Source organism: Acinonyx jubatus, chromosome A1 (genome assembly GCF_027475565.1).
Source record: "Acinonyx jubatus isolate Ajub_Pintada_27869175 chromosome A1, VMU_Ajub_asm_v1.0, whole genome shotgun sequence".
In the NCBI taxonomy this organism is placed as follows: domain Eukaryota; kingdom Metazoa; phylum Chordata; class Mammalia; order Carnivora; family Felidae; genus Acinonyx; species Acinonyx jubatus.
The window spans coordinates 154,130,171-154,149,499 of record NC_069380.1 but is presented as its reverse complement, the minus strand read 5'-3'; the positions used below and the strand labels follow the sequence as shown (position 1 = coordinate 154,149,499).

At 35.5% G+C, this 19,329-nt stretch overlaps 1 protein-coding gene and 1 long non-coding RNA gene across 11 annotated transcripts in view; one reads left to right on the top strand and one right to left on the bottom strand.

Annotated features, from left to right (window-relative positions):
* The window catches only part of LOC106968911 (uncharacterized), a 56,008-nt gene extending 47,925 nt beyond the window's left edge, over nt 1–8,083 (bottom strand). For all 7 annotated transcript variants that reach the window (XR_008291184.1, XR_008291255.1, XR_008291612.1 and 4 more), the window contains exons 1-2: nt 7,940–8,083; nt 6,596–6,676 (exon numbers count right to left, since the gene is read on the bottom strand). This is a non-coding gene — a long non-coding RNA (uncharacterized LOC106968911). The remainder of the gene's footprint in view (nt 1–6,595; nt 6,677–7,939) is intronic.
* KIAA0825 (KIAA0825 ortholog) overlaps nt 1–19,329 on the top strand; it is a 382,909-nt gene that overhangs the window by 343,210 nt on the left and 20,370 nt on the right. The window lies entirely within an intron of this gene.

Here is a 19,329-nt window from a genome sequence, read left to right as displayed (position 1 = left end):
TTCACAATATCATTAAGAGTAGAGGAGAAAAACCATGGAGTCATTGCAACAGATGTAAAAAAACCTTGGATGAAATCATTTCATGATAAAAACTCTCAGAAACTTGTAATAAAAGCAAAGTTATTCAACTTGATTAAGGGCCCCTATGAAAAACCTACAGCTAACAAAATACTTAAGGTCAAGAACGAGGCAAGGATGTCTTTTAGTTAATGTTTACTGAAGGTCCTATCCAGTGCAATTAGACAAAGGAAATAAATGGCATGCAAATAGGAAAGGGAGAAATAAAGCTATCCTTATTTGCAGATGACATGATGGTATAGGTATAAAACTTTAAGGAATTTACAAAATAGTACAAATTTACAAAATAATACAAAATATTAAATTTAACGAATAAGTTTAGGAAGATTGCAGGATACAAGGTCAAGATAAAAACCAGTATTTCTATATACTAGTAACAAACAATTGACCATGAAAATTTTTAGATTTTATTTATTTTTTATTTTTTAGAAAGAGTGAGCATTAACAGGGGAGAGGGGCAGAGAGAGAGAAAAAGAGAACCTTAAGCAGGCTCCAAGCTCAGCATGGAGCATGATCCCATGACCTTTGGGTCATGACCTGAGCCAAAATCAAGTCAGACCCTCAACCAACTGAACCACCTAGGTGCCCCAACCATGAAAAAAAATTTAAAATCTCCACTTAAAATAGCATAAAAACACTCAGGAATAATTTTTTTTTAAAAGATGTTCAAGACCTAAACATTAAATTCACTAATTCTCTATATACTCTGGTATCTAAATTCTATGCAACCCCAATCAAAATCCAAACAACATTCTTTGAAGAAACTGACATCATTTAAAATTTACCTTAAAAGGTACCTGTGCCTGCATGGCTCAGTCGGTTAAGTGGCTGACTCTTGGTTTTGGCTCAGGTCATGATCTCACAGGTAATGGATTTGAGCTTCATTGGTGGGCTCCGTTCTGAAGGTAGGGGGCCTGCTTGGGATTCTCTCTCCCTTTCTCTCTGTACCTCCCCTGCTTGCAATGTCTCTGTCTTTCTCAAAATAAATAAACTTTAAAAAAATTTTATTTATTATTTTTTAAATTTTTAATGTTTATTTTTGAGAGCGAGAGACAGAGCATGAGCAGGGGAGGGGCAGAGAGTGGGGGGGAGACACAATCCGAAGCAGGCTCCAGGCTCTGAGCTGTTAGCACAGAGCCCGACACGGGGCTTGAACTCAAAGATCAGGAGATCATGACCTGAGCCAAAGTCGGATACCCAACCGGCTGAGTCACCCAGGAGCCCTCCCACCCCCAAAAAAGTTTTTTTAAACAAAAAGTGAAAAAGCAAGACAAAGTTGAAAAGTTGAAGGAATGTTGTCACCTGATTTGAATACTTAGTATAAAGCTACAGATCAAGACTATGTAAAACTGGCATATGAATAATACAGGCATATATGGAAATGGATAACAGAGTCCAGAAGTTAATCTACACTTACATGATCAATTCATTTTTGAGAAAAGTAGCAAGGTAATTCAATGGAGAAAAAATAATCCTTTCAACTGGATATCTGTATGCGGAGAAATATTAGCCTGATGCTTAACTTTCATAATGATGAACTCAAAGTGAATCTTAGGCTTAAATACGAGAACCTAAACTATTAAACCTCTGAAGACAAGAAAAAAGAGAGAAAATCTTTGCTATACTAGCTTAGGCAGACTTTCTTAAATAACATATAAGAAGTACAAACAATAAAAGAAGAAATAAAATGGATTCTCATCAAGATTAAAAACTTTCGATTAAAAAACTTTGATTAAAATCTCATCAAGATTGGGGCGCCTGGGTGGCTCAGTCGGTTGAGCGTCCGACTTCGGCTCAGGTCACGATCTCACGGTCTGTGAGTTCGAGCCCCGCGTCAGGCTCTGGGCTGATGGCTCAGAGCCTGGAGCCTGCTTCCGATTCTGAGTCTCCCTCTCTCTCTGCCCCTTCCCCGTTCATGCTCTGTCTCTCTCTGTCTCAAAAATAAATAAATGTTAAAAAAAAAATTAAAAAAAAAAATCTCATCAAGATTAAAAACTATGTCCTTCAAAAGACATAGTTAAGAAAACAAAAAAAAACACATCAAGGCTGGAAGGAAATTTTCACAGAACACTTCTGGCAAAAAGCTAGAATCTGGAATATATAAGGAATTCTTACAACTCAATAAGAAAAAAAAAACAACTACATTTTTAGAATGGGGGAAAGATTTAAACAGACACATCACAAAAGATGATAGACAAGTGGCCAATAAACAGTGGTAAAAGTATGCAGTATCACTAGTTATCAGGAAAGTGTAAATTATAACCACAATGAGATACTAATACATACTTACTAGAATGACTAGAATTAAAAGGACTGACAATAGTACGTGTTGATGATGATGGGAATAAGTGGAACTTCCATACATTGCTGGTATGAATGAAAAACAATATCGCCATTTTGGAAAACAGTCTGAAAGTACTTCATAAAGTTAAACATATATATTTATTGTAGAACTCAGCTATTCTACTTCTTGGTATTTTAGTCCAGCGATGTAAAAACAAATGTCCAAAAAAGATGTCACTGCAAATGTACATAGCCACATTATTCATAACAGCCAAAAGAGAAGCAGCCCTAACCCTAAAATCTATCAACTGTTGGATGGATAATCAAAGTGTGGTATATCCCCTATGATGAAAATACTACTCAGCGATAAAAAGGAAAAAAAAATTAATAACTCAAACATGAACAGATCTCAAAAATGTGCTTGTTGGTGGAAATACAAACTGGTGCAGCCACTCTGGAAAACAGTGTGGAGGTTCCTCAAAAAATTAAAAATAGATCTATCCTATGATCCACCAATAGCACTGCTAGGAATTTATCCAAGGGATACAGGAGTGCTGATGCATAGGGGCATTTGTACCCCAATGTTTATAGCAGCACTCTCAACAATAGCCAAATTATGGAAAGAGCCTAAATGTCCATCAACTGATGAATGGATAAAGAAGTTGTGGTTTATATATACGATGGAATACTACGTGGCAATGAGAAAGAATGAAATCTGGCCTTTTGTAGCAATGTGGATGGAACTGGAGAGTGTGATGCTAAGTGAAATAAGTCATACAGAGAAAGACAGATACCATATGTTTTCACTCTTATGTGGATCCTGAGAAACTTAACAGAAGACCATGGGGGAAGGGAAGGGGGAAAAAAAGTTACAGAGAGGGAGGAGGCAAACCATAAGAGACTCTTAAAAACTGAGAATAAACTGAGGGTTGATGGGGGGTGGGAGGGAGGAAAGTGGGTGATGGGCATTGAGGAGGGCACCTGTTGGGATGAGCGCTGGGTGTTGTATGGACAGCAATTTGACAATAAACTTCATATTAAAAATAAAGAATGTTACAATGAAAAGCAAAAAAAATGTGCTAAGTGAAAGATTTTAAAAACAAAAGAGTAGGTACTATATGATTCCAATAATATGAATTTTAGAGAAAGCAAAAGTATGATGACAGAAAGTAGTTCAAGTACGGACTACAGCCAGAATTGGGAAATGATAGTACAAAGAGGCCATGAGAAAACATTTTAGGATGAGGAAATTCTTCTGTATCTCAATTGTGGAGGTTCAATTTAATTGTATGAGATTACTAAACTTCATTTCAAATTAATGAATTTCACTGCATATAAATAACACACACACACACATATATATATATATATATATATATATATATATATATATATATATGAATATATTTTACATATGGGGTTTCCCAAGAATGCCATGGTATAATTTACATGAGGTCTCTTACCTGTACTATATCCTTTCACTTTTAAAGATTTATACTCAAATTTTTTCCTCAACTACAGGATTAAAAATCGTGCTTAGTTAAAAGGTCTACAAATATAAACCTATTAGTCATTTAACTACTTAGATATTTTCTTTTTATGGAATACGCCACAGGAGGCCCAAAACTATATAAAAGTTTCAGAAGTGAGTCAGCTTCCTTTATAATGAAAACACTGTTGTCTTAAGAATGTAGTCAGAGGATGCTGGCTTTTGGACCTGAAGGATATAATCATATAGAAATACTTCTGTGATTTTTGTTTTCTTCTTTATTTTTTAGACTGTAATAATCCCACCTGATAATGTATATGATAGTGACTGGTGGGAAACATGCAGTTAAGTATGCTTACAAATTACGCTTCATTGAAAAGGACAACATGATTTTGCTGTTGTAATTATCAGAGCAACTAAGAAGTATGTTCTTAATTGTCTGCTTTTCTGTGTACCTGTTGAAATGCCTTTTCCCCAACCCTATCCACCTTAGTGGTCCATTTAATCAACTTTATACAAAACTACTAATATTACTAATAGAAAGTCAAATGTAAAAGACAGAAACATCTACTGAATACAAGTCAATGTATTAACCAAAGGGGCACCTTCTCAATATGGCTATGAAAATGCCCAATCTATTTCTTCTTTTGGCTTCCACTTACTTTCTTGAAGAGTTTCTCTTCAACATTTTGACTTAACTTTACCATTGTATTGTCTGAGCTAATATTAAGTTACTACATAGAAAATTTCCAGACCTTTGGAACTAATCAGAGTCAATCTATTGAAGATAATCTTCTTAAATGAATGATTGTAACCTAAGAGATGTTATCTAAGTATTAAATCAACTACTTATTTTCTAGTTTGTTTCCTATTTATTATATTTAAGTTTTTGAGTAATTACTTTCTTTAAAGAGAAAACAAAATCCTCCTAGCTAGTCTATGCTGAGCAAATTTACTACCCCATTCTGGATCAGGTATTTCCATCTTAAATCTCCAAATATATAAGTAGGATTAATTAAGAAAGATATTTATTTTCAAATATTTGAAGGGCTCTTACCTACCATCTGAGATGGTCTTGGTTTTGAAATTTTAACTGGACAGTTTAATTGAACTTTGGTAATTTCATACAAATAAACTAGATTAAATTGGTTGTATGATTGTATCTCCACAATCAAGACATAGCAGACTTCCCTCATCCTAAAGAGTTTTTCTCCTGCCTGTCTCCTGGGTAACAATTTCCATTTCTGGCTCTAAGTAATAATTCACCTATCATGGAAGATGGTCTTCTTTTGAGCTGTTTTAGAGGATAATTTTTACTAATGGATAGGAATTAAAAGAGACATCAGTATGGCTTAAGGAAGAACTATCTGACAATTAGATGTTAACTATTCATGAATTAGGAAGGTCTGAATACTTGCAAATTGAAATCAAGGCCTCACAGTCTCTTCCCATTTGAGTGTTTGTTCTCTGACTCTCCCGTATGCTTTGGAAGGGCATGTTCTGGTTAGTTGCATTTTCTGAGTAACTCTAAGGTAACTCTTCAGTTTTTTGTTTCAAACACTTGGTGAAAAGTCTTTATAAAATGTGTTACCACGGTGTTCTATTGTATTTTCCTGGCGTACATTGTGTTAGATTTGTTTTCTTTGATGATTTTGATGATTGAGAATGTGGTGATGACTTGGGAGTCACCATCATTTCTGAACATTAATCATCACTAATAAAGTTATCAGTGTAGATATAAGGGAGTTTAGGTCCTGTAATTTGCTTTTTAAAAAATAACTTCCTGCTCTCAGCTTTCTTTTGTTTTCATTTCTCTCCCCCACCTCCCACCTGACCCCCTTTACTCTGTGGACTCCTCTTTCTTTCCCATCTGTGCCCAATCCCATCAACTGGTTTGCCAATCTGAAGCTGTACTGGTTAAAAATGTCGTGTTCTTTTCTGCTTGTTTTCATGCCTTCTAACCAGATTTTTAAATTTACCTTTTCTTTTTCCTATTCAACAATTCTGCTGAATCTTACCCTTACTATATGCCTGCATGGATTATTTCAACAGCCTCCGTGTTTCCAGTCTCTCCCAATTATGATTCACCTTTGTTTCACTGTCAGGCTAAGCTTGTATTAATTCAGGATTTCATTCCTCAGCTCAAGAACTTGCAGTGATTTCCTATTACATGATCCATCAAGTCCAACTATTCCCTCTAGGCTTTTATATCCCTCCACAAATGGCTCTACTGCATGATTTCAGATTCATTTGTTGTTCTATATACACTGGTCCTTCTCTGCCTCTGGAACACGTTACTACTCTCCTATCTTTGCTTAACATGACATTGTTGCTCAGTTATCTTTTCTCTATCCAAACTGAAGCTATCCTTCAAGTACCACTTACTTTGTAAAACCTTCTTTGGCAGCTCCTATCCATACTGACCTTTTTTTCATATCCATACCTTTTAAAATTTCTAAAACAATGGAGAACGCTTTGTGTTCAATGACTTGTTCATTTTTACATGTTGGTTCTATCTCTGTGCTGGAGGCCAGAGAGATTTTATATTGAATGTTTCCCTACAAATATTAAGTAAAATGCAGGGCACACAGTACATAGCTTTCTTAACTTTACAGTGTACTTTTCATGTATATTTTCCCACTGATTATATATTCCATAGGTAAACTAATTCAACACCTACCGACTGGCTTATTTATCATGCATTCACTATCACTTCCATTCATTGCCCTTAAAATCTCTTCTTACCTCTTCTTTCTTTTTTTTTTTTAATCTTCTTCCCTCTTCTTTCTTCCAAATGTAAATATTATTCATTACTTTATGAAGATCCTATATCGATAAGGAAAGAAAATTATAAAAACAAAGGTATGAGTCATCTATAACTATATAAAGCCAATCTTAACTATTAAAGGTTTTGTACCATTTTTCAAAACTTAAAAATGGCCTTAACTTATTAAAAACATAAAATAGAAACCCACAATCCCTTATCTGCAGTTCTGAGATACAAAAGCTCTTAAACTAAAAGCCTTTATAAACTTATAGTCTTAATTCACTCCACTTAAATGTTTTGCTGCAGATATATTAATGTGTCTGGTATAGGGTACTATCCTACACTATGGTAGGAATGTTAATAAACAAAATATGCTTTGTATTACCTGTCTAAAATTTAAATAAGTCTGAATTCTGAAAATGACCTCAGTGGTTTCTGGTAAGGCACTGCAGGCCTGTAATACATTTGTATAATTCTGCACAGCCCTTCATTAAATCATATCATTTAATCTTCCAAATAAGGTTATAAAGTACCTACTATTACTATTGCTTTCTTTTTCTAGATTAGGAAACTAAATTGCTGAGAGATTAAGTGACTTGATGGTCAGTGATAAAGCTGAAGCTCATGTTTTCTAATTTTAAGTCCTATACGCTTTTCTATGCCAATACCTTAAAAAGATGCTTTGGAATCTCTACTTTTTAAGAATCATAATAAACTGCCCTAGGAATTTATATGGATTCGGATCTGTGCTTGTCCAGAACATGCAGTCTAGGTACTATGAATTGGCCAGCTTACATTGGTGAATGGAGAGTTGTTGAATATTAATTGCTGAATAAAAACCAGGATATACGAGCAGTCCTTGTAGGCACTTAGAATTTGAGGAAAAATGAAATAATGGAAAGACTTGAGCATCTGATTCAGCAGCTACAGGTGAACGTGTGGTGGGCATCCAAAGGCATGTAGAATCAATAGATGAGAAATATTTAATATGTAGTTTCTTTGTAAATTCAGAGAAGCACTTAAACGTATGTATATATCTCTAAACCAAACTTTATATATTCTTTTGATGTATATCCATCAATAAGTCGTCAGAATCCTCAAGGCTCTGTGTAGCTAATTAAGCATATCCTCAGCCTTAGAAGTATATGTGATATAATTTTAAGTATGCTATAAAGATACTCAGTGTGGTAGATTATTGGAATAATTGCCTCTCCATGAATCACAATTCCGAGCATCCTACACTTTGTCTGAGCTTGGCCAAATGACTTGCTTTGGTCAATGGACATCAGTAAATGTGGTAAGAGCAGAATCTTAATACCTACACTGTGGCTATGGTCTTGGAATCTTGACACCACCATATTGTGAAGAAGACCGGTATGACAGGCCAGACAGAGACCCAGCCCATCCAGTTGAGCTGCCAAGGGCCACATGAGTGAGTCTAGGCAGGACAAACAGAATTTTCTTCAGAGCTGTGAGAAATAATAAATTGTGTTATTTTAATTCACTAAATTTGGGGTGGTTTGTTACATAGAAAACTGATACATCTAGCTGCCAGTTTTTCATTTGGGAAGTCCCTTCATTCTGATTTAAATAGATTCCAAAGACTAAATTTACTCTGACCTGTGCATTTAAAGTCTAATACTTTCTAAAGATTATGCAAATGCATATATGTACTTATATATATATATATGTGTGTGGATGTGTGTATATATATGTGCGTGTGTATACATACACATAATATAAGCATTTTATAAAATTAATGTCACTCCTTTTTAATCTAATTTATGTGATAATAGTATAAAATCTATACATAATCTTCTTAAATATTTACTTATATAAACAGTAGATTTTGTTGACCGTGAAGAAGACGAAGCATGTATTTCTTTTGGAATAAGAACAGAAAACAGGAAAAATATTAATATAAAGACTATGAGGTGTATGTTTGTATGAGGGTTAATTTGTTTAAAGGCAGAAAAAAAAAATAGAGAAACCATAAATGGGATAGCAAGTAGGCTGGCTTTCCAGAATGAGAATGCCTCTAAGAAAATGGTGAAGGAATTTCTTGAGTAGAGAAATTGTGTGTGTCTCAGGCATGCTTACTCTCCAAGTGTCCAGCTTATTGCTGGGCCTTTGTAAATGTCTAATAAATACCCAATAGATGAATAACTACCAAATGAAGCTAAGTATAATAGAAACGAGAGGCAAACATTTCTGAATCCTCATGTTTAAAGTTGAAAACCAAAACTGCATCAAGTTTAGAATACTCACAGAATGGGCCATTACAGTTTTGTAGAACTAAAATTTCTTTAGTTCCCATATTTTAAGAAAAGAATTGAGTTTTGAATGAGTCAAGTCAAACTTAAATTCCAGCTTGGTAACTGGTCAGATGAGTGGCCTGATACAAATTATATAAAGAATCACATTTTGTTTTTAAAATATTTTTTTAATGTTTTATTTATTTTTGAGAGCAAGAGAGGCAGAGCACAAGTGGAGAAGGGGCACAGAGAGGGAGACACAGACTCTGAAGCAGGCTCCAGGCTCTGAGCTGTCAGGCAGAGCCCGACGTGGGCTTGAAATCATAGACCGTGAGATCATGACCTGAGCTGAAGCTGGATGCTTAACCAACTGAGCCATCCAGGCGCCCCTAGAGTCACAGTTTTCTTAACTGTAAAAATGGGAATGATAATATTTATTCTGAATAGTGTTTTTGGATTAAATGAGATAATATACATGGAAGGCATATCAGCACCAAAGGAGGGTAATCCTTTGCTCTGCTTCCTCCTTTCTTCCTTCTTCCATCCTTAACATCTATAAAAGCTTTCCAAAGAAGCAAACTCTGGCTGTACTTTTGGTGTAGTCTGAACCTGTGTCAGAAAAAACAAAACAAGGGATGCCTGGGTGGCTCAGTCAGTTGAGCATCTGACTTTGGCTCAGGTCATGATCTCACAGTTGGTGAGTTCAAGCTGTCTCTGCTGACAGCTCAGAGCCTGCAGCCTGCTTCTGTGTCTCCCTCCCTCTTTGCCCCTTCCCCACTCATGCGTGGTCTCTCTCTCTCTCTCGCTCAAAAACAACATTAAAAAAAAAAAAAAAAGAAAAATCAAAACGAAAAAAAAATTGTTTTTTTTTTGTGCTCAGGACCTTAACAAAATTTGGGGCAGAGCAGGAGGGACATGAGCTATAAGAAAGGCTGTAACTACTAAGAACTTGTTCTGTATCTTTCTAGAGATACCTGCCTATTTACTCATAGGTACCAGGTACTTCCCTAAGTTCTGATATTGTTGGAATAATTGATCTAGTCCTGCCCTTGTAAAGGAAGGGGACAACACAGTGGGAGAGAAAGACATCTACAAAATAAGTAAAACCAATCTCTCAAGGTATGTAATATTAGAAGTAAATAAACACGTAATTCTGTATTATCATAAAAGAAAAAAATGGGATAACTTGCCTGGGGGAAGCAGAGGAAGAGGCTGGAAACAGAGGTGGACAGAGAAAAGTTTTCTCTGGCTGAAGAGGGGATGTTTCAACTTACATCCTGAAAAATCAGTGAACCAGCAGAGTCTGCAGTGAGAGCTGAAGGTCCTCCTAAGGGGTAGGATGGAAGGAGCATAGTGGTAAATGAGGCTGGATCTGTAAGTAGGATTCAAATCATCAAGGGATTTATAAGTTCTGATAAGGAGTTTAAAGTTTAAACATCATTCTGTCAGCAGTAGTGAGTCACTAAGAGATGCAACTAGGCTTTAGTCTGAGGAGGTGAAGTCAGTTCCCTGCAGCTGGTGTCCAGAAGGCAGAAAGATGAGAAAAGTCAAGTTAGACCTAACCTGTAGACATAATTTGTCCCCTACTAAATATAATCTAAATCAAATGAAAACCTTAAAACGCTCTTAGGACTTTTCCATCTTTAGCCAGTGTTACACTACAACGTAGAAATGGATGGATCAATATTGCAACTCTTCCCACTGCATCAAGTTTTTAAAATATGCTGGTTTCCATTCTCCTTACGTTGATGTAGGTTTGTTCTCTTCTAGCTCTCCTCCTGGCTGGATATGCCACAGCATGTCTTACAGAAGTAATACATTAGGTTAATAAAGCAATTATTTAATTGACTTTAATTTCATTGGCATTCCTATTAGCTGAAGGAAAGGGGTTCAATCACTGTTTACATTTGTAAAGCCAATATTATGGTTTAAATTATGGCCTTCGGATGAATTTGAAAATTGAAGCCTGATAATCCTTAAAGCAATATTTACAGAGGACTCTTTGTCTTTGTAAAGAATAACGGGAATGGAAACAAGAGCACATTAAATCAGAGGGGCTTTTAAATATTCATTTTGCAATCAGCTTCACTGGTTTCCAGGCCACTATCTAACTTCATAATTCTCTTTATGGAGAAATAGCAAATCTCCTGCTTTAATTATCCTGTGACGTAGAAATTAGTGCTTTGCATTCTTTTTTCTGATTCTGGAGTACAGGAATTCCAGATATAATGCTTACAAATATTCTTTCTCCAAAGAAATATCTTGAGAGATAATGTTAAAATTACTAATTCGAAAATGCAGACATTTTGGGTAGGTAGCTTCTGACTTAAAATGGGCTCTACCAAACAGTCCCTAATAAAATCTCTTCGAAAAAAACTCCAACTCCAAAATCAATCAGTATATTTGTTGTCAGTGGTTTTCCACAAGATAATGAAAACGGTCTAGATATAGAAATCTCTCCTACTTTGAAGATGAATGATCCAAAGAACTCAAATAGTACTTGTGAAAAGAGGCTCCAGCTTAAGGAAAAGTAAAAATCACTCTGGAAACACACACACACACACACACACACACACACACGTGTTAATATGCTTAATATAGCGATCACACCAAAATGTTAGAACACTTTCCTGGTATATCCTCGGTAGATGGAAGGCAAACCCTCTGTGGATAATCCTTAGGTTACAATCTGTAAAGACAAAAAGACAAACAATGAGATATAACAAGAGGCCAAAGTGAAAATGGAAGTGGATAACATTTGGGGGTAGGAGGAATGATTTAAATTGGCACTAAAGAAAATCAAATTAATGATATTATAAGACTTATTTTCAAGAAAGAGGAAAACAGATTTAAAGCATCCATACAGGAAAAAGGTAAAGCAGATTATCTAAAAAGGGACAAAAATTAGACTGGCCTTAAACTTCAAGCAGCGGTGCCACAAGATGATGGCACATATACAACATTATTTTAGCACCATATTTTTTTTTTTTTTGTATTTTTGACTTAGAGAAAAGTGGCAAAACCAGTACACAGATTTCCTATATACCTTCACTCAGATACTCCTTATGTTCAACGCCTTACATAACCAAAGAACATTCATCTATACTAAGACATTAACCTTGGGACACTACTATTAACTAAAGTACAGAACTTTTCCAGATTTCACCAGTTTTTCCACTAATGTCCTTTTGTTGTTCCTGGAGCTCATACTGCATTTAGTTGTCATTTCTCCTTTGTCTTCTCCAGTCTTTGTCTCGGATGGCCTTATAAACTCTTGAAGGTTCATGGTCAGTTTTTTTGTAGACTGTGCTTCAGTTTGGGTTTGTCTGATGCTTTCTTGTGATTAGTTTAAGAATGAGCATTATTGGAGGGGCGCTGGGGTGGCTCAGTTGATTAAGCAGTTAAGCATCGGACAACGGCTCAGGTCATGACCTCATGGTTTGTGAACTTGAGCCTCTCATCAGGCTGTCAGTGCAGAGCCTGCTTTGAATCCTCTGTCCCCTTCTCTCTCTCTCTCTCTCTCTCTCTCTCTCTCTCTCTCTCTCTCAAAAAAAAAAAAAAAAAAAGCACTAAAAAAAAGTGTGCATTACTGGGAAGGAAAGTCATAGAAGGAAAGTCACATGCCTCTCTTGGTCTATCACATCAGGGATTGAATACTATCAGGATGTCTGACTACTGGTGATATTACTCTTGGTCACTTGATTAATCTGGTGTTTGTTAGGATTCTCTACCAAGGTTACTACTTTTCCTTTATAATTTTTAAATATTTGGGGGAGATGCTTTGATCTAATGCAAATATCCTATTTTTGCATAAACTTTCACCCACTAATTTTAGCATACATTGTGTGGCAGTTATCACTGTGGTATTTTAATAATAATTGCTATTTCCCTCAATCCTTCATATCTATCAAGTGGAATCATTATTTATCACTTCTGCCCCATTTATTCACTTGTTTCTTTATAGTCATATGGATTCATGAATATTTATTTTATTATGGAGTTACCATCCAGTGCTGTCGATATTTATCTTGTTGCTCAAGCTGTTCTGACTTTGGCAACTGGCAACTTTTTCAGGATGGCTTACATTGTGTTTTCCCTGCCACAGCCCTAGAGTCAGGTATTACCCCAAAAGAGTCCCATTTCTTTCATTAGAGAATGGAATTTAGAAGCCAAGACTTGGGTGCTGGCTTTGCTCATTGCTACTCAGGCACCTTCTAGACCTCTTCAGTGGATGAACCTAGGAAATACAGGTATGGATACTGGCTCATGCATACACACCTATCAGAGTTCATTTCTGTGTCACTTACGTGTACATTAAAAAGAATAAGTTCATAGTGATATCTCCAATTTTAATCCAACACCATAGGGCTTATTCTAGCCTTCCTCTATTTTTTGTAACTTCTTCCTCTGATAGTAAGAAATCTGAGTCCATTTTCTGTAATTTATTTCTTAACTCAAACTCCAGTATATAAGCATAAATGAAAATAACTTTAAAAGCATCTAAGAATACCTTTAAAATCTAAAAAAAAATCTAAAATTTAAAAGAGCAGTTTTAAATTTCCTAATCCATATCTCTCTAAGAAACAAATTACCAACTAGAGAATGATGTGTGTGAACAGGTCTTTTTGTCCTTAGCCTTAAAGTATCCAGTCAAAATGCTGCTTGCCTTCCAGAGTTTCTTTGCTTAGCTTCTTTCTCCCCCATTCCCTTCAGTGTAGTTAATGTGATTCAATTGCGATATAGCTAGATTTCTTTTGTCGCCATCTGCATTCCATATTTGCCCCCACCTCCCAGTAGATCTTGTGGTATTCATACAATAAAATGCACCCTTAGTTGTGTACATTCTGTACATTTTGACAAATGCAGAGTCATGTGCCCATCATTACACTTCCCTACAGAAAATGAGACTTACCCTTTATGGATAATGTCTCCTCCCATTCACAATCCTTGGCAACCACGGATATGTTTTCCTCCTTGTACTTTCACCTTTTAAAGAGTATCATATAAAATAAAATCACACAATAGGGGAGGCACCTGGGTGGCTTAGTCATTAAGCATCTGACTTCAGCTCAGGTCATGATATTGGTGTTCCTGAGATCGAGCCCCACATCAGGCTCTGTGCTGATAGCTACAGCCTGCTTGGGATTCTCTGTCTCCCTCTCTCTTTGCTCCTCCCCAACTCATGCTGTCTCTAGCTCTCAAAAATAAATAAACATTAAAAAAAAATCAACACAACCCATAGCCACTGTCTTCTTTAGCATATATAGTCTTTCTTCTTTCACTTAGGAAAATGCATTTAAAATTCACCCAACCTGTTGTATGAACCAACAGTTTTTTCCTTCTTATGGCTGAGTAATAGTCCATTGTATGGAAGGATTTAAGGACACCTGTATAGTTTACAGGTTTGGGCTACTATGAATAAAGCTGCCATAAACGTGTTTATAGGGTTTTGTGTAAGTGTAAATTTCCCCTAAATTGCCAAAACACTTCCCAAAGTGGCTGTACAATTCTGTATTCCCAATGGTCTGTGGCATTTTAAGGCAGAAACCTGTAACCTAAGAATTGTATGCCCTCCTAAATATTGTTTATATGTGATGGTAATAGAATTCTCAGTTATTGAGGAAGTTAAAACTTGTAGCACCTAAATGTTCCTCTTGAAAAAAAATATTTAAAGTGATACAGAGAGAAAGGGGGGCAGGGGGGGAGAGAGAGAGAGAGAGAGAGAGAGAGAGAGAGATCATAATTAAGAACTTAGGGGAAAAAATTCCTAATAAACAACATCTTAAGGGAAACAATGAAGTATACTTTCTTCTCATAAAAAAAAAGGGTATCTAGAAAGAGCACATCATGTAATACTAATTATATAAACTGAGCTCATTAAAATCAAGGAGGGATGGAATTCCCAATGTTGTTATTCAACATTATTCTAGAATTTCTGGCTGGTGCAACAACACACAAATCAATTAATGGAATAACTACTGGAGGGGGAAAGGGAAAAGTCATTAGTAACTGCAGAGAATATTTCTTAGAAAGTTCAAAAATGCCACATAAAATCCTTTTAAACAGAAATCTGTAAGGCTGTTAAATACAAAAAAAAATCAAAAAATATCAATATACCAATAAGAAACAGTAGAGATAGTAGAAAAAATTCTCTGAATAATACTAACATATGTACCATAAAATCTTTAGGAAAAATCCTAATAAAAATATGCAGGATCCATATAGAAAAACTATAAAAATTATTAAAGAACCTGAATATTGACTTTTGTAGTACTGCCACTCATTCATTTTATTTGATTACTTGTCCAAAATTTCTCTTTGAGACAGATATAACATCCATAAAGGAAGGGGCAATAATTACCATATTCACTGTTATCTCCTGCACCTAATATATTGCCTGACTCATAGTAGATAGTCCAAAAGTATTTATTTCTATATACCAATATTTTGTTCAGTAATCTGTTTTAGAAAATTTGTATAGCTTCTAAGACACATTCACTAAGTAGCTGAGTCATTTTTGAAAGGAGACTAGACTCGTTATTTACCATTGCCTAGCAAATTATAATACCAACCCATTTGACCACAGACAGCATCATGGCTTGAAGCATAGGCACCCATAGCCCTGCATTAGTATCTTTCTGCAATTTCTCTCTGTGATATTAACAGATTCCACAACAGAACACCAAGAATTTCAAAGCTTAAGGGAATTTAGGGGATTTTAGAAAGGGCTCTTCTCTATAAAAAGGTTGGCTGTACTTCATGAAATCGATTTTCAGATCCCACAGGCAACGCTAGGTCAGTAGCAAATGAATGGGAATGGAATTCTAATTACTAAACATTTGAGCTATTAAAAAAGAGAAAAACCCAGAAAAGAAAACCAGAAAAGATTTTAGGAACAGGTTAAAGTGAAATATTTCACACTATGCAGTTTGAGCCTTTTATCTGGAATCTCTTCTCCTTGTGTATAATATAGAATTTAGATTAATGATTCACAGTATTTTATTGCTTGACAGCTTAATTTCATTTCATAATTAGGTTGACACTTTTCTCATAATATTTGATTGCTAACATTTTCCTATATTTTAAAAATAATAAATGGTATTATAAAATTGTTTAAAGTTGGCTGAATAGCTAAACCACAGGTGAAGATATAGCATTTTCTTGATTATCCTTATCATTTTCCAGTGTTTTATTATCTATGGGCGTGTATTTGTATTTTTATGTGTTTGCTGGGGGTGAAGATACTGTCTAGTAATTTCCCTGTTGTGCTTTCAAATAGGGACTTCCTATGAACACTAATAATGGTAATGTCATAGTTATTTACTGAGAAAACTAATCTGGATTCTATGGAGGTGTGTTGAAGTTTTGTGAAAATGAAATTAGAGATGCAGCATATCTCAGCAGTAATGAATCTGTTTATGTTGTACAAAGCACGGTTAGGTTGAGAAAAAGCAATCTTTCAAATGCAGTGCTTTTTGGTGGTCAAGTGTTTATCCCACTGGGTCATTAATGTACTCCATTCCCAAGGTATTCTTCCAAAAGAATTCATTTTCTAGCTAATGTTAAAGAAGAACTGGCCTATGACAAGCATTTTACATTTTTTTAAATGATAATCCTGAATTGTTGAGTAAGATCCTCTTGAGTAGACCCCATCACCTATAAATGAAAGGGCTGGCAAAGACCTTGTTTTTAATAGCTTAATTTACAACAAAATTAGGCATGTTAAACATCATTAGACATTATTCATTCTACTGCATATTGTTGGATCAATGATGGATTTTGATAGTAAATAAAATTTAATAAATTTTATGGGGAAATGAGAATTGTAATATAGTAGCAGGAACTCATTACAATGAGTTCATCAGTGAAGATGGCTTCTGAATGTCAACTGCCTATAACTGAATTTGACTTACTGCATTTGGCCAAATTCATAGGTTATGGCAAATAGAATAGCTGAGCAAGATAGAAAAAATTAGAATGATTTTGCTTACTAAATATCTCAATCTCCTAAATGATTTTATTTTATTTTATCTTATTTTATTTTAAAATTTTTTTAAACTTTTATTTATTTTTGAGACAGAGAGAGACAGAGCATGAACAGGGGAGGGTCAGAGAGAGGGAAACACAGAATCTGAAACAGGCTCCAGGCTCTGAGCTGTCAGCACAGAGCCCGACGCGGGGCTCCAACTCACGGACGGCGAGATCATGACCTGAGCCGAAGTCGGCCGCTTAACCGACTGAGCCACCCAGGCTCCCCTGATTTTATTTTTTAATGCTTCCTAACTATTTCCTTAGGGGAAAAAAAAAAATCAACCTAAAATAAAAAAAAAAAAATTAATGTTTATTTATTTTTGAGAGACAGAGAACAAGACAGAGTGCAAGCAGGGGAGGGGCAGAGAGAGAGGGAGACACAGAATGTGAAGCAGGCTCCAGGCTCTGAGCTGTCAGCACAGAGCCCAACGCAGGGCTCTGTTAAGTACAGAAGAAATTTGTTTAACTTGGTCGATAAATGGGTTCTGTTGGGAAGTTAATTTTAATAGTCAACTATTTATAGTCTAGTCAACTCATACACTTGAAGTTAGAATTTAAATTAGGGAGATAAAGTCAGAAAAGAGGAATAAGGGGCAGTTCTGTAGGGCTATGAAGGTGAGGAAGAAGGTTGTCCAAAGTAGTAAGGCCTTCTTTCAGGACATTTGGTAGTTGTACTGGGTTATTCACCAGGCAGTCTAGAAAGAGGTAACACGGTACTTGACTTACTCTAGTGCAAAAAAGCTCTGGAAATGTCAGGCAGAATTTTCTGTATGTGGTGGTAACTGTGGTGCACCCACTGCAATAGTAAAGTATTATTAGATATAATCACACCTTAAGCTGTGATGACACATGTTAAAATGACTATAAGCAGTTGAAAGGGAAAAAGAGTCACAGATAGTTATCTGGAAGCAATGAGACAAGGATGTTTGGAGAAATAAGCTATTCTCTGGAGAATGATATGATTTTAGGGTATGAGAGATAATGGGTAAGATAATTGGGAAGACAGAATAAAGGGCCAGTTTCTAGTTAAATTAACAGAATATATCAGATTTTACTCAGGGAAAATAGCAATGATATGAGTTGGACCACCATTTAGTGCAGGCAGCTTTGCTGAAAGATGCCTCCCTCATAAACAAGGGCTAGAAACATGGCATAGCTTTTTGGAGCAAGACTTTTTTGGCTATCTATCAAGATAAATACCTTACCAGTGATATGTTCATCCACAAAATGGTAATGAAATAGGAAGAGGGCATCCAGGGTGATAGCTGTGGGAGTTAGTCAGTGCATAAATTCTGCTTAGCAAGGAAGATGTTTAAATTTGAAAAATATCCATAAGTATTAAAGGGTATTCATGCTGCCTTTCTATTATGACACTCATTGGACTAAAAGATAAATCAAAGGAAATGAACTCATAGGGTTGGTAATTGGATGTAATAAGAAGAAAGCTGAATAAATGAGCAAAGGACAGACTTTTTGCAATTTATTTATAAGGATTATAGTTTTTGGATGTTTGACCTCTTAAGGCAGGGTGGTTTTTTTTTTTTTGGTAAGCAATACTCACATCTGAAATAGTATCACGTACATTTTTAGCTAGTACTCAAACAAGTTCCATATTCTATACAAATGGGAGAAATGCAATTCATAATTGACAAGGTATGAATTTTTTATACTTTAAGCCATGGGGCTGCCACATCAACAAATGTAATTCCTTAGCAAATATGTCTTATGTTTATATTTATGAAATGTACACAATTGACACAGAACCCAAAAGGGAATAACTAAGCATTTTATATATGTGTGTGTGTGTGTGTGTATAAATATATATATAAATATATATAAAATACATATGTACGTATTACAAACTTCATTCTGGGAAACATTTATTAAATTAGAAATAAGGAAGGAATGCAAACAAAATGTGCTTAGAGTTTCAATTTACCTTAGACTTAGTGTTACCTTTATGCATTTTGCCAAAGCTTGCACCCACATTGAAGTGTTGGCCTTGTTTTGTCTTTTGATTTTGTTTTTTTTTTTTATGTAGAGAGAACGATTTTCAAAAGTTCAAGTGATAAATTATTAAAATTCATCTATGGGAGTCCCACACTGCAGTGGTGATTTCATGTTAAATATCCTAAGGTGAAACAGCACGAAGAGATCAATCCAAGAATCTTGGAAAGAATGACCAAGTCTAGACGCATGATGTACTCCATATTTTGTGAGCTATTAAAGAGGGCACCATAGTTTACTGAAGGGCCATGCGATGAAAAATCTTACTGAAATAACTTTGATATCCACTTTAATATAAATTCTATGAGGGCAAAGATCTTGCTTGCCTGCCTCTTAACCTCCTTGATGCCAGCATGAAGTTAAAGGAAGCAGTATTTCTTATTAGTTCCTCAGGGATGAGGAAAGGAAGTGAGGAAGCG